This window comes from Spermophilus citellus (genome assembly GCF_964194105.1).
Source record: "Spermophilus citellus genome assembly, chromosome: 4".
Classification (NCBI taxonomy): domain Eukaryota; kingdom Metazoa; phylum Chordata; class Mammalia; order Rodentia; family Sciuridae; genus Spermophilus; species Spermophilus citellus.
The window spans coordinates 213,281,415-213,297,184 of NC_138185.1; positions in this window are offsets into that span (position 1 = coordinate 213,281,415).

Genomic DNA, 15,770 nt, shown 5'->3' on the forward strand with positions numbered 1-15,770 from the left:
AGATTCATAGTCCATATTGATTTTTCTTCCTCTAAAAACATCTCAATTTTCAATAAGCCTGAGGTCTCTTCCTTCCCATATGATCTTCTCTTTGCTTGTTCTGCTATCCTGGCCTCTGGACACTTTCCCAGGGAGTCCATTTTCCAAACATGTGTGTTTGAGATGTTTTAGTGCTCAGTTGCTCAGAGAGGGACATTCAGGAGAAAGAGGCAACGTTAGGTATTTTGGTGCATGGATAGACCCAAACCTTCCCACAATGCCTAACCAACATGTCCGAAGCTTCTGTTAGAATTAGGGAGAAAAGAAGGGGTGTTGGGGGAGAGTTTCATCCTCCCTGGGGACACATAGAGGTGAGGTCTGTCTTTGACATCATCTCACCATCCTATCTGGTGCTGTATTGTCTCTCTGGGTTGGACATCCTTGGTCTCTGATTCTAAACATCTAATCATTTTAGCAAATTTATTTTGCTTTGTTCACACATCGGGTTGAACAGAAATTCCTCATAGGGTACTAATAAAATGAATGAATAACAAAGCCCAGTAAGAATAATAGACAAAAACCACCACAAATAGTCTCCTAAAGGTATTAGTAATGCAATTTATGTGTTCTATCAACAAGTGGCTGTATGTTAATGTTAAGATAGATGCATGCCTGAGGTACTGGGAAGGCTAAATAATCATAATCGTAATAAGCATTTAGTGCCTAGCTTTTTGTGGATTATATCATCTCCTTCTCATAACAATTCTAAGGGGTAGACATTATCACTTCAGGGTTTCAAGATGGCAGAATCGAGAAGGTCGCTTTCCTCAATTCTCTGACATGAAACCAAGAGAGCAGATAGGCAGCTTCTCAACAAGGTGGGTGAAAAAAAACAGGAAGGACTTTACTGGAAATTAATACTGGACATTCAAAGCAGATCAGGGTCTCAGGAGGTTGGATATAATAAAATAAGAAAGAAATTCCCAGCACCAGCCCTGTTGCTGCCACTAGAGGCACAAGCCAGAGCGGTCCCTCCATATAACTGATCACATCATTTCTGCTTAGTGTGACAATTAACATAAGGAGGATAAGGGAGCTAGAGGAATGGGAATTTTTAGGGGGCTGTGGCTTGTCTGGGTATGGAGACATCAGAGATCAAAGACACTGCGGCACCAACCTGAAAGGCATACAGCACAAAAGCCTAGTGCAGGAAAGCCCCTGCCTCTCTCCCAGCCGCCCACAGAGGACAGGGGAAGGGGCCATTTTGCAGCTGCAGGAAGGGGGGCTGGCAGCTGGGGGAGCCAACTTCCTGGCAAACCCAAGATGGGCCCAAAATACAGACCCAGCAAACCCACACCACATGACACGGAGAATACCTAAGTGACCAAGTGAAAACCAAATGTGGAGAGGGGTTTACACAGGGGAGTGCAGGTTGTAGAAACCCTTCCAGCTTCCCATGGCTCACAGAACCAGCTGGGACAGATGCATCCAGCAGCAATTCGAAAGTGTGGAGGGCAGCAGCGATTGAGTTTGAAGACTGAACCTGAGAGACAGGAAATGCAGAGTCTGGAGGGAACTAAGGATCAGGATTGGCTCCTCTGCTGCATGAGTGAAACCCAGGGGGCACCCTGGGGTGCAATCTCACAGCATAGACCGGAGACTGCTGGGCCCTGGAAGTGCACTGATTTAAAATCCTCAGACCAATCACCATTCAGTGAAGAACCTGAACTCTGCATCTAGGAGCTCCGCCAATGGGATCTCCTCTCACACTCCAATGACCCCACCATGAGGGTAGAACAGATATCACACTCCCGCCCACCCCACCTAATGCTGCTGAAAACGGAAGCTGAGAAATTTCTGAACTCTCGTGGAAACAATTCTTTAACTTTTCATGGAGATCTTTTTTTTTTTTCTTTTCTCTATTTAATTGTGACCTCAATGGTTCATGGACACTTATAACTATTTGTTTCTTTTTTTTCTCATTTCTAGCATTTTTTATAGGCAGTCATTTTTCATGGATCAGAATTTTGAGGACTAGGATGTTTGATTTGTATATTTCAGTTTTGTTTTGTATTCTTTTATTTTTATTTTTTAATATTTATATTTTTTTCTCTCACTCATCTGCTTCCCTTGATTCTCTTTCTCTCTTTTCTTCAGCTAACAGCCAAACTCTATTGTTTGCTCCTTCACTTTTCCTTTAATTTTTTACTTCTACTTTCTCTCCTCCTCCCCCATAATGATCACATCCTACATTACTTCTGCTCTCTCCTTGTTCACCATTCAAAATTTTGCAAACTTTTTGCAAACCCCTATAGGGTATTATTTTGGGGTGGCCACTTGTTGAGAGAATACATAAGTTGCATTGCAAATACCTTTAGGAGACTGTTTATGATGGTTTTTGTTCTGTTATTCTTATTGTGCTTTGTTACTCATTCATTTTATTAACCCTATGAGGATATACCCTATAATTTTTTTTTGCAAACTTACTGTTTTTATGTAGACAATAACTGATCACATCATTTCTGCTTAGTGTGACAATTAACATTGTAGATGTCATAGCAGGAACTATTTGGTTTATTGCTATATATTGTTTGCATTGGTTGTTGTTATTATTTGTGCCTTGCTAAACTGTGGAGTAATGGAAACCTTCAGAGACACTCTAAGTCCACAGGGTAGAAACTCTGCTGCCTCAAATCCGTACTGTTAGATGTGTGGACTCACAAACAGCATGAAAAAGCAAGAGAACAAATTGCCCCAAACAAAGCAAAATACTTCAACAACAGAATCCATCAATACCACAATGGAAAAAAATGTCAGAGAAGGAGTTTATATTATTCATAATTAAACTGAGAGGTAAAGGATGGAATCAGAAAGTGAAATATAGGAAGTGAAGTATCACTACAATAAAGAGATAGAAATTCTGAAAAAAAAATCAAGCAGAAATCCTCAAAATGAAGGAATCAATAAATCAAATTAAAAATTCAATGGAAAGTGTTACCAGAAGACTAGACTACTTGCAAGACAGAGTTTTAGCCACAAAAAGTATATAATCTTGAAAATAAAGTTGACCGTGGAGAAAAGATGTTAAGAGCCCATGAACAGAATTCCAAGAAATATGGGATAACATATAAACACCAAATATGATTTATTGAGTTAAATGAAAGCTCAGAGACACAAACCAAAGGAATGCACAATCTTTTAAATGAAATAATATCAGAAAATTAACCAAACCTTAAGAATAAAATGGAAAATAAGGGCTGGGTTGTAGCTTAGTGGTACAGCGCTTGCCTCGCACATGTGAAGCACTGGGTTCAATCCTCAGCACTACATATAAATAAATAAATAAATAAATAAATAAAAATAAAATATTGTGTCCATCTACAGCTAAAAAAATTAAAAAGAAATGGAAAATCAAATACAGGATGCTTATAGGACCCCAAGTATACAGAATTACAACAGACCCGTACCAAGGCACATTATTATGAAAATACCTAACAGACAGAAGGGCAGAATTTTAAAGACTGCCAGAGAAAAACAACAGAGAAACAAATCCAGATCTCAGTTGATTTCTCAACTCAGACCCTAAAAGCTAGGAGGTCTTGGAATAATACATACCAAGCTCTGAAAGAAAATGGATACAATATCACTTTACCATTACATAGTGAAGAAGTAGAGGTCAAGGAGGACACGTAATTTGCCCAAGGTTATGTGTAGTATGTGGTCAAACTGGACTTAAATCCTTGTCTGCCCAACTCTAAAAACATGGGCCAGGTTTTAGCCAGGTGCTTTCCTGTGTCCAGAAGATACACTGAAGCTCGGGTCAGTAAAAATGTGGATGTGTAACCGATGTGAATCTGCAATATGTATACGGGGTAAAAATGGGAGTTCATAATTTGCTAGAATCAAATGTATGAAATATGATATGTCAAGAGCTTTGTAATGTTTTGAATGACTAATAATAAAAAAAATTTAAAAAAAACAGGGAGGAGGAGCATTCATGGTAGAGAGAATAGCATGTTCAAGGGCTCAGAGGCAGGAGCATCATGGCGTCTTCAGGGAATTGAGACTATTTTGGCTAAGAGTGGAGGGTCAAAGGCAAACCTGGGGAATCCCAACATCTTAGGATACAGGAGGAAAGAGAAACCGAGAGGCAATCTGGTAGGAACAAGATAGGGCAAGAAAACTTCAAGAAGGAAGAATAAACACAGAAGAAATGAGGAACCAAATTGTTTAAGACCTCCAGGAGTACAGGACGGGATTTCAAGCACAGGCATCTCAAAGATGGGGAAGAATATTTTGGAACAGGGGCCTCTTCTTAAATACTCAAATGAAGACAGACTGCATAGGTGACCTTTGCCAGTGACAAGGATCGAGAATGAGTGGGTGGGCTAATGGATGGAATGATAAAATTTTAGAGATGAGGTTATTGCATGATTTAATTTAACCATCTCACTTTCCACTGGAAAAAATGAAGATCCAGAACTCGGCAGTGATTTTTTTCTGCCGTGGCATAGCTAATAAGGGATAGAGCTGTGATTAGAATTCAAATCAGCTGACTCTCTCAAAAGGAAACATTTCAGACATGTATTCTATGCAAGGGACATGAATAGACAATCCACAAAGGAAGTACCAATGGCCAACAAACATGAAAAAAATTTGTTCAACTTCACTTGTAATCAAAAGAATCCTCAATAGTACAAGGAAACAAACACACTCATGTATTGCTGGGAGAAATATAAATTGTAATAATCTTTTTTGGAAGATATTTTTGTAATAAGGGAAGTGGCAATAGAGCATGGTGATTAAAAATATCAGCCCTGAAGTCAGACATACTCAAGTTTAAACAGGAGGTCTGTCAACCATGGCATTTGTTCACCACTTTCTGGGCAAGAGCCTCAGTTTCCTCTAAAAATGTGGATATTAATAGTACTTCTCCATTTATCATGAGAAGGAAATGAGATTATGTTTATAGAGTAGTTACCACATCGTCCAGAGCAAAGTCCAATAAATGGTATTAGCATGATTATTATGTATAAGAAATTTTACAAGTACTCACATTTTGTTGGCCCAGCAATTTTGTGTCCAGACATTCATCTTACAGAAATGGTCAGAACAGCGCATAAAGATTTATGTACATGTACATTCATCACAATATTATTCATAAGTGTGAAAAACTGGAAAGGAAGGCCCAAGAACAGAGTGGGCAAATAAATGATGGTTCATCTGGTTGATGGAATACCACGTAGCCATTAAATATAATGCAGCTAAAGAACACTCCATCATCTGAGAACAAGTCTGTAGCAAGTGACACAAGTAGGTTACACACCAACATATAATGCCAATTTTATAATCAAACATATGTGTGTGTATTCTACACATATAGAAATTACTGAATGGCAATTTGGTGAGAAGGAAAGGACTCAATATAAACCATGTGAGTCATAAAAGTCCATGAGAGACCCCCATCCCCTGAATTCAGGAACACGTAGCTTAGCGGATTGTGTTGTGAACTTTTAACAGGATTAAGAGAAAAGAAAGAATGAAATTAAGTTCCTTTTTCTGACATTATCAAAACTATGTAAATATTTGAGTTTAATGAGCCTTTCTCAATCCTCCACGTTTGAAAAGACCTGAAAGGAAATTATATTTTACAGTTGTAAATTTATCTCAGCATGTTGAGATTTCCAGACTTAATTTCTATTAATGTTTTTTGATGCCAGCATGAAAATATACCTTAGATAATCTTCCTCCATAGAAGTTCTTACCAGGAGCTGATTAGACCAAATAAAATAAAGTAGTAAACGAAATAGGAAAATCCTCTGTGGACAAACATTGAAAACGAATGCTAGAGTTGATTTGTTTACTACTTTCTTCTATCAATATATCCTAGAAAGTCCACAGAGGAATGATAGTAGAGATGAAAAAAATATAGAACCCCAAGGAAAGAAAAAGAATGATCATTTTTTCCTATATGTGATTCCAAATCATTCACCCCAATAGACTTTGAGAAGACTGTGCTATGCATCCTTAGCTATAAATCACTTATCTACTGTCTAGCAGTGCATGATTTGTGTAAGGTTCAGAATATACACCAAACAGGGCCCACAAATTCAAAAAGAGTCCATCATTATTGTTTTTGTGCTTTAATTGATATTACAATTAAATGACAAATGTGCTTCTAAAAAAATGTACTCTTGGACAAGTCAATTAACCTATGAACTTCTCAGTGTCCTCATTTCTAAACATGTAGGACTAAATGGCTGATTTCTAAAAATTTTTCCTAATTCGGGAATCACACAGCAAAACATGGCACAAGAAAACATGAATTAGATCTTAAAAATTGGCTTTTCCTGGGAAAGAAGTTGAATGTGTTGAAATTATAAAATGTTGATAGTAATATTTTTGATGTCAGAGGGAAACATTTCTGAGTATTATAGTAGTTCACATTGTAATTATAAGAACATCGTGCGTAGATCAGTTACAGCCCAGAAACAAATTATTCAAGTGACAAATATGGTAAATTATTCAAAATTCTTGTTACATTCTATGGAACAACATTTGTACAAATAAATTTGTACTTTGGTTGTGACAGTTAACACTTTTCAGTTTCAATGTACATTTTTACCGAATGTCTCATTTGAATATCACAATTCTATGAGGGTAGTTTCAATTTTAGTTTTCTCCTTATGAAGATCAGAAGGTATATGACTTTCCCCAAATAGGAAAGCTACGGAAACCAGGCCTCAAACTCCAAGACCCACCCTCTTTCTGGGGAATCATATCACCTTCAAGGCCATAACACTCATTTAAATGTGAGTTTTCAGATAGCCTTTGAGAATGGCTTTTGTGCACAGCAAAGAGTATTGAGTGGTTATGTTTGTTTTTATAAGTAATATTTGACTTATTGAAGTTACAAATTTAAAAACTTATACATTTGGAAATCTTCAATCTTTTTTTTTTAGAAGTAGAACTAATATTTATTTAAATGTACTCAATAATCTTGAGGCTACACTGAGATGGGACATTCAATCTTTTAGAAGTCAGCAAACTATAGCCGGTGAACCAAATCTGTCTGCCTGGCTGTTGGTATAAATAAAGTTTTCCTAGAACACAGCCACACCTGTTCATTACATATTGTCTATTGCTGTTGCTGTGCTATTACACCCCAGCTGAGTAGTTTCAACTTAGAACACAAGGTCTATAAAGCCTAAGATATTTATTATCTGGTTCTTTGCAGCAAAGGTGTGCCAACTCTTAGATTCAACTTACATATCTTATTATTCTATACGTAAAGCTAGCGAATTTGGAAAATCACTTGCAAGGAAATTTTTATAAATTCAGTTAAAAGCCTTTGAAACATTTAAACTACATTTATATATTTGATGTATTAGATTTTCTTTTTGACATAACTCAAGTATTTATCTTAATAGAAAACCGACCAAGTGTTTGTATTATTCTTGTAAATTTAATAAGCCATACTGAAAAAAAAATTTAAAAAAATAAGCCATACTGAATCTTATATGTATATATAATTTATAACTATAATTTTATAATGATGTTGAGTTATAAGTTCTCTTATGTACTCTAATACTTTGCGTTGATGTGGAAATATTTCAATTTAGATATCACAAATCTAAATCAATTATCATTTTTATTTACAATAATAAAACTGACCTGTTGAACTAAGATGCTAAATTATCTTGAACTAAAATTAATAGGAACAGATTCCTTCCTGACATAAACTATAAATATTGTGGGTTTGATCTTATTATGTCCCTAGGCTTAAATCTAAATTAACCCAAACTCAAAGTTTGGGTTGTTATAGAGGTCGGTGGACTTGAGGGAGGCAGATCATCTGTCGGGGAACTCATGGCACCACTGGGCTAAAGTTGAGACTGTCGGGCAACAATTTGGCTCCTCATGGTTGTTCCTGAATATCAGAGAGAATGAAGGTTGCTAAGGACAGTCTATACTCTGGAGTGCCTCCTAAGACTGCCACACCCAGGGGCAAGAGTTTGAGAAGACTTCAGCAACCTTAGAACTCAGAGGCCACAGACTTATGAAGGTTTAGATCAAGTCACGACAAATAAGTCTGGCCTTTTGAACAACTGAGTGGAAGGAAGTCTGGCCTTTTGAACAACTGAGTGGAAGGAAGACTCCACAGAATGAGTAATAGAGGAAGGAAGTTATAAATATCAACTACGACACTTCCTAATAGCAAAAATGAGGACTGTAGGAGCTACTCATTTTCTTCTTACTCACTGTGTCTTATTTACATAAATTAATAACTTTCCTTTTTATTCTTTCCTCCTTATCCCTAATGTTTTATTTTTATTTTTTTTAGTTGTTGACGGATCTTTATTTATTCATATGCGGTGCTGAGCATCGAACCCAGTGCCTCATGCTGGCAAGGCAAGTGTTCAACCACTGAGCTACAACCCCAGCCCCCTAATGTTTTATAAAGAAATTTTTTGTCTTGATTAACTATCCTTCCGCCCACAGGTTGAGGGATATCAAGACTGGGATGTGATTAGGTTAATAGAAAAAAAAAATAAACATTAGCCCAGAGATTGTCACTGAAGTAACGCATATTCTTTAAATTTTTATTTATTTTTTTATTGTGATTTTAATATGGTGCTGAGGATCGAACCCAGTACCTCATGCATGCTAGGTGAGCACGCTACAACTGAGCCACAACCCCAGCCCACAAGTAACGCGTATTCTAACGTTCATGGGCCACCTTCGGGAGCAGACAAGTGCATTTGAGTGTTAGTGAGACCTGTCTCTGTCTGCTATTACTCAGATGCTTCAGTTTTGGAAATAGACTATATCTGAACATTTAGTAGCCAAAGGCGTGCTCTGTCGTGGACCAGGTGGATCAGCACTTAGTGAGTCCAGCCTCCTTTCAGTGTGTCCTCCTCTGTTGCAGAGTTGGAACCCCACAAACGGTTTCAGGTTTGCTGGGGGCAAAGCTCTAAATACAATTCAAGTGTTCACCTTGCACTTGGTTGATTGCAGCTTCACTTCTGAGCTGCTGCTGTTTCTACTGGCAAGCTGGATGGAGGAGTCACCGAACATTTCTTCAACAAGGCCAACAGGTTCCAATGTGTAGTAACTAGCCTTATGGTGTCAAATAAGAGCATGGGCCATCTGTTTTGCTGGTGTAGCTTTTATGTGGTGCCAGAGCTTGGGACATGGCAGCTTGGTGAAGACCCCTGATCACAGCGGCTTCCTGATAAGGGTGGTTCCCTAATGGTGACAGATCTCTGATGATAGCTGTGGCAGTCTGGCTCTCAAGATGTCAGCTATAATGGTAGCTACATAACTGGCAGGCAGCTTCCTGTTGCTCAAAAGGCAGGATGCAGTTTCTGCAGTGACTTAGTTCTATGAGTTGGCTTGGACAGTTGTTTCAGAGGACTTCCTCAACCCTAAAAACAAGCAATGGGTACCAAATTTTTTTCTGCTTAAACTCCCTAGAGTGGATTCTGATCTTTGCCAAAGAACCCCAACTGATTAAAAATAAAAAGGTCTTCCCCTCTAGGTATTAAGTCTTTTGAATTCTTCAGAATTCTCCATTCCCCGCTCCCATAATTTTCCTATATGGTAGGTTTCACAATCTCATATCTATCTGAAAAAGCTCTCTCTTGTGGCTTTGTGTAGGTAATAATTAATTTTATGAACACTATGCTATGGTCAGCTTTATTTCTCATTCCACTTTCCCATCTTAGGTGACCCACGCTGTGTCCCCAAGACTGTGAACAGTCCCCTCTAGCTGCTGGCCCTTTTCCCTTCTCCTTAATCAAAATGGCTATTTTATATCCTGTTTAAATCATCCTCCTCTGTAGAATCTAGAGGTTAGGCTAATTGGTGACAGTGGAAAGGATGTTTGAATATTGAAAATAATAATGATGATGACAGCCACTACTGACATTGAGAGTTGACTACACACCAAGCACTATAAGAATTATCTCATTTAATCCTTCAAAATTTCCAAACCTAATGAGTTAAGTGCTATCATACCCATTTTGCAGATGAGGATCCTGAGGCCCACACAGATTAAAAAGTGTGATTAGAGAATGAGGCTAGGGCTGGGGCTCAGCAGTAGAGCGCTTGCCTCCCACATGTGAGGCTCTAGGTTCGATCCTCAGCACCACGTAAAAATAAACAAAAATAAAGGTATTGTGTCCATTATTTTAAAAATGTGATTAAAGTCACACAGTTAGCAAGTGTTAGAACTAGGACTTGAATTCAAGACTGAGTCCTTAGCCTCGCCCATTAACCACCACATTATAACACCTCTTCAAATGCAAAGGAGTGATTGGAGAATTCTAGATGGCTTGCAGCTTGATGGATGGGGGCTTTCTAGCAACAAAAGCATTTGTGTTTTACTGAGATCAGGAAAGCTAAATATTAGAAGACATTTAGAGCTAAACAAGAAGATTCCACATTTTGTGGTAACACAACCATTTCTCTGGATACAAGCATTTGTTTATTTCATTGTAGTATGTAAGAAATGAAACAGGGAAGCAGAATATTTAAAGAAGGATAAAGGTATATAGGTAAATGAGTCAATGTAGGGGAATCTGGAAAAATGGAGGAAGTTTAGTCTATTCTTCTAAAAAAATATTTCATTAAACAGTCCATATTATGATAAGCCTCTAAAAGATTAAACTAGTATAGATAATGCAGGATTAGATAAGAGACTGGATGATAAGATGCTTAAACCTTAAGGTCACTGATTATTTGGAAAAGAGGAAAGGTAAGCATGCAGAATGGATCTCGTGTTTGATAAATATTAGGTTCCTGAGGAGACAATAACCATAAATAATAAGAGTAGAAATCTTGTAATCCTGGAAACTCACTGGAACAGCTGCATGAAGATCATTTCCACAGTAGGAAATTATTGAGGAAAATCTAGTGAGGATCTCAATGTTCCAATAGTATTAGTAAAGTAGGGCATGCATAAATCCTATGGGTTCCTCTGGTGTCTATTTAAACTCTCCAAAGTTATCAATGAAGGTGGAGGAGTGAAGGTTGGGCTAACTCATGGGTAGAACTCAGACTCTATCTACAGAAAACAACCAAGCAGTTAAAGAGCTGATCTGAGCAGGTCTAGCTGCCTAACCCTTGTGGATTTCCAATACCCTACAATCCAGTTGTACTGGGCTTATACTCTGTGAAAACCACTGTAGGATAATGAATAAATAATCAGAGGGACTATGAAAATTACCAAATGAAAATTAACATTTCCAAATGCTAATTTAATTTTACTACAAAATTCATTGTTATCTTTCTTCGATTGTTAAACTACCAAATGGGAAGCCGAATAATTTAGTGATTTGTCCTTTGCAAAAAAATTTGTTAAGTACATATAGCTTCACAGATTCTTTTTTCCCCCCAATCCTAAACATGAAATTTATTTTCAGGCTCTTGATGTAGCTTTCAGAATTTATCCTTTACTCTCTACCATGCAAATTACAAGGTTCTGTTGTGATACTAGAGGGAAAAATGACTAAGAGTAAGAAGAGATAGAACTTTTATATGATCATTTTCCCAACTACAATCATGTTTTCAAACTAAAAGGTATACGAAAGTGGTTTTCCAAGACATTAAATACTCTTGCAAAGAGAAAGATTTTTTTAAAGTTCCAAATGAATGATCCTCTGGAGTGCAGAAAGGTTAGCTGTGAATATGCTTTTGAAATATACTATGAAGGATTCTCGTTCTGAGATTATGGTTGTTCATACTTCCAGGTTCAAGTGTTGCTCAATCAGCAAGGTGCTCAATTCACAGTGATTGCTGCACCTTTCCTTGTTGATCACGAAAATGCATAATCTCAGCCCAGATACATTTACCATAAAAATGAATACAAGAAATAGGGGTTTGATTTTAAAATTTTCCAGTTGCTGCAGATCGAGAAAAATATGTGCAAAAGACTCCATTTGAAAAGCTCTGATTCAAATAAGTCCAAAGAGAATGCTTCTCTATGTACCTAATGTTGTCTTCGAATTAGACAGCAAGCTTCTCTCGCTCAGAGCCCTTGTCAATTTGATTAAACTCACCAACACGTGACCGACTCCACCTCAGTTAAAAATACTCTAGCCAGAGAATGACTGAGAAGCTGGTGGCTTTCTGTTTCTGAGTGGGTCCTTTGGCAGCGCGATCCTTACACTTGCTAGAGGGATATACGTTTAAATTTAAAGCCCTACAACTGAATCCTGAAGGCGCAGCTCATTGCAATGAGAGATTTAGAAGAATGCAAATTTGACTCCAGAATCCAGCATACCCTTCCAGGCATGGACGTTTTCAGTTAAAAATGGCCCTTCAATAACACGATACTTAATTTTCAGTGTTGTTTTAAAAGGTAGCTTTTGGACATTGCTTTCTGTATATTCTCTTTGCAAGATTAAAGATCCTTCAGGTGAAAACACACTTGAGGGAAAAGGCCGCAGGGGCATGTGTTTTGTGTGTGCCCGGTGCCCATTCCCGCGGAGGGGAGGGTTCCAATGACAGTCCCAAACCCCCAAATTTCCCTCAGCCCCGAGTATCAACTCGGTCCCCACGAAACAAACTGGAAAGTCTCCAAGCTGTTATCGGCCCAGTTGGCAGGGAAGTGAGTGGGGGACAACCGGCCTCGAGCCCGGCCACCCTCGGGGACGACCCCGCTCCGCGGCGACTACCCGGGAGCGCTAGGTCAGCTCGGAGAGGGAGCGGGGTGGGGACGCCACCCGGTCACCCACGCGGGGCTCAGGGCCCGCGCTTCCCGCAGGCGCCGCCGGCGTCCGGCGCGTCGACTGCGTTGCCATGGCAACGGCAGCCCGCCCTGCCCCCTCGCGGCGCCGGCGCGCCAGGCCGGGCTGGGCGGGGCGGGCGTTGCTAGGAGACGGACGGCGGGCGTCCGCCTCCGCGGCGCGGTCTCGCGCTTCCGCCCTTCACCTACTTCAGCCGGGTGGAGGTGGCGGTGGGGGAGGGCCGGGTGGAGGTGGCGGTGGGGGAGGGCCAGGAGGCGACCAGGAAGCCACGTGGTGGGTAGGGGCCGCAGGGCTCCTTCTCCATCGCAAGGGTCCCTTCCGGGTCGAGGCGACGTCCGCATTCCCCCTGGCGCGCTCGTATTGTGTCCTGTGCCCGGGAGGAAACAGCGCTCAGCAAAAGGAACGAAGGAAAACACTTCATCATTGTTTCTCTCCCGCCCTCCTCCCCAGCCCCCGCTGGCTCCAGAAGGACTGCAGAGTCCCTGGACTCCTCGCTGGGCTCTTCGCCCACTGTTGCTTCCTCTCGGAAAGGAGCCATTTCTTGAACTTTACTATACCCAGCCACCATATGCTAAGCCCTGTGCACACGTCGTCTCGTTTTCGATCCTCAGAGGCAGGAGCTAGTAAATTCTTTTTAACATAAAATGCGGCTGGTTGGGGTGGAGCCGGATTTGAGGTCCTGACTTACTTAACTTCAAGCTCCCTGCCTTTTTTTTTTTTTTTTGTAACGCTCAAGTTCCTTCCCCTTGGCTGCCTTTTGGCTAGCACATCATCCCCTTCGCTGTCCAAACACACTCCCCCAACACCGACTGGGACACACTGTCTGACAGGGGGATTGGAAACGAAATCAGAACTGTCCCCAAAAATCTTGATGTATTGCTGATCGTTCACAGATGTCCTAGTCTGTAATGCACTACTGGAATGACCCCTTAGGATCTTCAAATTCTTACTAAGGAGAGAAAAGCTAAACCAAAGACTGTATTGACTCATGGAGGTATCTCATGCTGAGCTCGACACTGTGGGGTATGAAAAAGCCTCCCCCGCCCCCCCTCCGCCTTGTAAACGATGTCTGTCCATGAAGAGTTTATTTTCTACTAGGGAACTGTCTTGGGTTGCCATGGATGTGAGTGCAAGCGATTTATTAAGGAAGCGCTTCCATAAGAAACTAGTAAGGGAGAAAAAGAAGCAGAATACAGAAGCAGCCAAGCTTCTTGGGAGTAATAATTTAAGGTGAAGTTCCAGTCCCAGCTTGATCCAAAGGTAGCACCTGAGCATAAATTACACAGTGAGCTTATCCCACCGGGAGGCAAGGGAACTAGGTTTTTTAACCCTGCACCAGTCAGTCCTGGCTGTAGTATTACCTCCAGGCAATTGGGGGCACAGATACCTACAGCTTCTCAGGTGAGTCAGGGCAAAGGGGTTCCTGTAGATTGACAGAAGAAAGTCCTCTGTAGGAAGTTGGAGGTATGACCCTATGAATAAAGCACCTAGAACCTGTGGGGTGGGTGCAGAGGGTGGTAAAGGGGATTCAACAGAGGGGGGCAGAACACCCCGTACCCTGTGCAGATCTGTATGCGGCTCCATCTTGTCATAGTTTATTCAAGATTTTAATTGGCCACAGATCTAGTGAGACAAATGACAGCTAATGATGCTACAGCAAATCCCCAGGCAATAATGTAGGGACAGCATCTCTCTTTTCTACCATCTATTGTAAATTCCCCACACTTTCAGCCCTTCCTCCAGTCTAGGTGGCTTGCCCAGTGAAGGAACCCAGTCTTCATCCCTGAGGGGTTTGAACTCCCACACTCCCCTTTATCAGGTAATGATTGCTGGAACTGCCTACTTTCAGTAAAAACTGGGCATAGGAACAGCCAGAATCACTCTGGTAGATTAGGTGAGTGCAGACATATGCTCCCCTCCCACTTATGTAGCAGTACCCCAACCTCCTCATGATGATAAGAGTCAGTTACCGCCAACACTTTCTTTGCCTTCGTGGAGTGCAAAATGGTAGGACCAGAGCTATAGTTTTAATTTAGTGGAACGTTTCCTGTGTCCCCTGGTGCATAGCATTCTCTCTCTGGGAACTAGAACATCAGGGTCCAAAGTCCTGAGTTGTGAGGGTGGGAACCATACCCCAAGAAGGTCACTGAAAGTGATGGTGAGCCAACCTACTCCTTTTTCCACCCTCTGTTTGCCAGATTTAGGTCTCAAACTCACTGGAGATAAAACACAGTATAATAGCTGTGTGTTTAAGGCCTTTAGGGCATCCTGAAGGATAGTGCCCCAATATCGCATGATATCTGATGTCATATCTAGCTATGCCTTCAGAAGGTGGTTACATGTAACAGGCTAGAACTTCTGATGGTGTAGAACCAGTGGATTTCACAGTCAATGTGACCACTGCCATACTTCTCTTTCCAAAAAATGGCCTAAATATATTTTGTGGTATCCTATGTTGGTCAGACATTCTGAGTCCTCAAATAGTGGATTTTGCCAAGACACTGCAGGCAGAAAGGCAAATCTATCTACAGAATTTGTTTCATTTCCAGTGTTTTATCACCTTTTTATTGTTGTAGGTAAAGGACCTAACAATAATAATGTAAAGGAATAAGAGTTTATTTTGGCTCATGGTTTCAGAGGTTTAGTCCATGGTCAGTTGACTCTATAGCCCCAGCCCCATGGTGAAGCATGGCAGAAGGACAGGGGGACCAGGAAGCAGAGATGGCTCTGCTCACCAGGACCAAATATAAATCCCAAAGTCATATCCCTAGTCACTGACTTCCTCCAGCCACACTCTACCTGCCTATAGTTAATCCATCAGTGGATTAACCCAATGATTACGTTATTCCTCTCATAATCTAATCATTTCACCTCTGAAAATGAGGGGATACCTCATATCTAAACCATAATACCCAGTCAAAACAAAATCATACCTTTCCAGAGAAAGGGATCCCGTATAATTAACTTGCCACCAAATCTCTGGTTGATCTCTTCAAGGAATGGCACTCTACTGGGGACTTGGAGTTAGTCTCTGTTTTT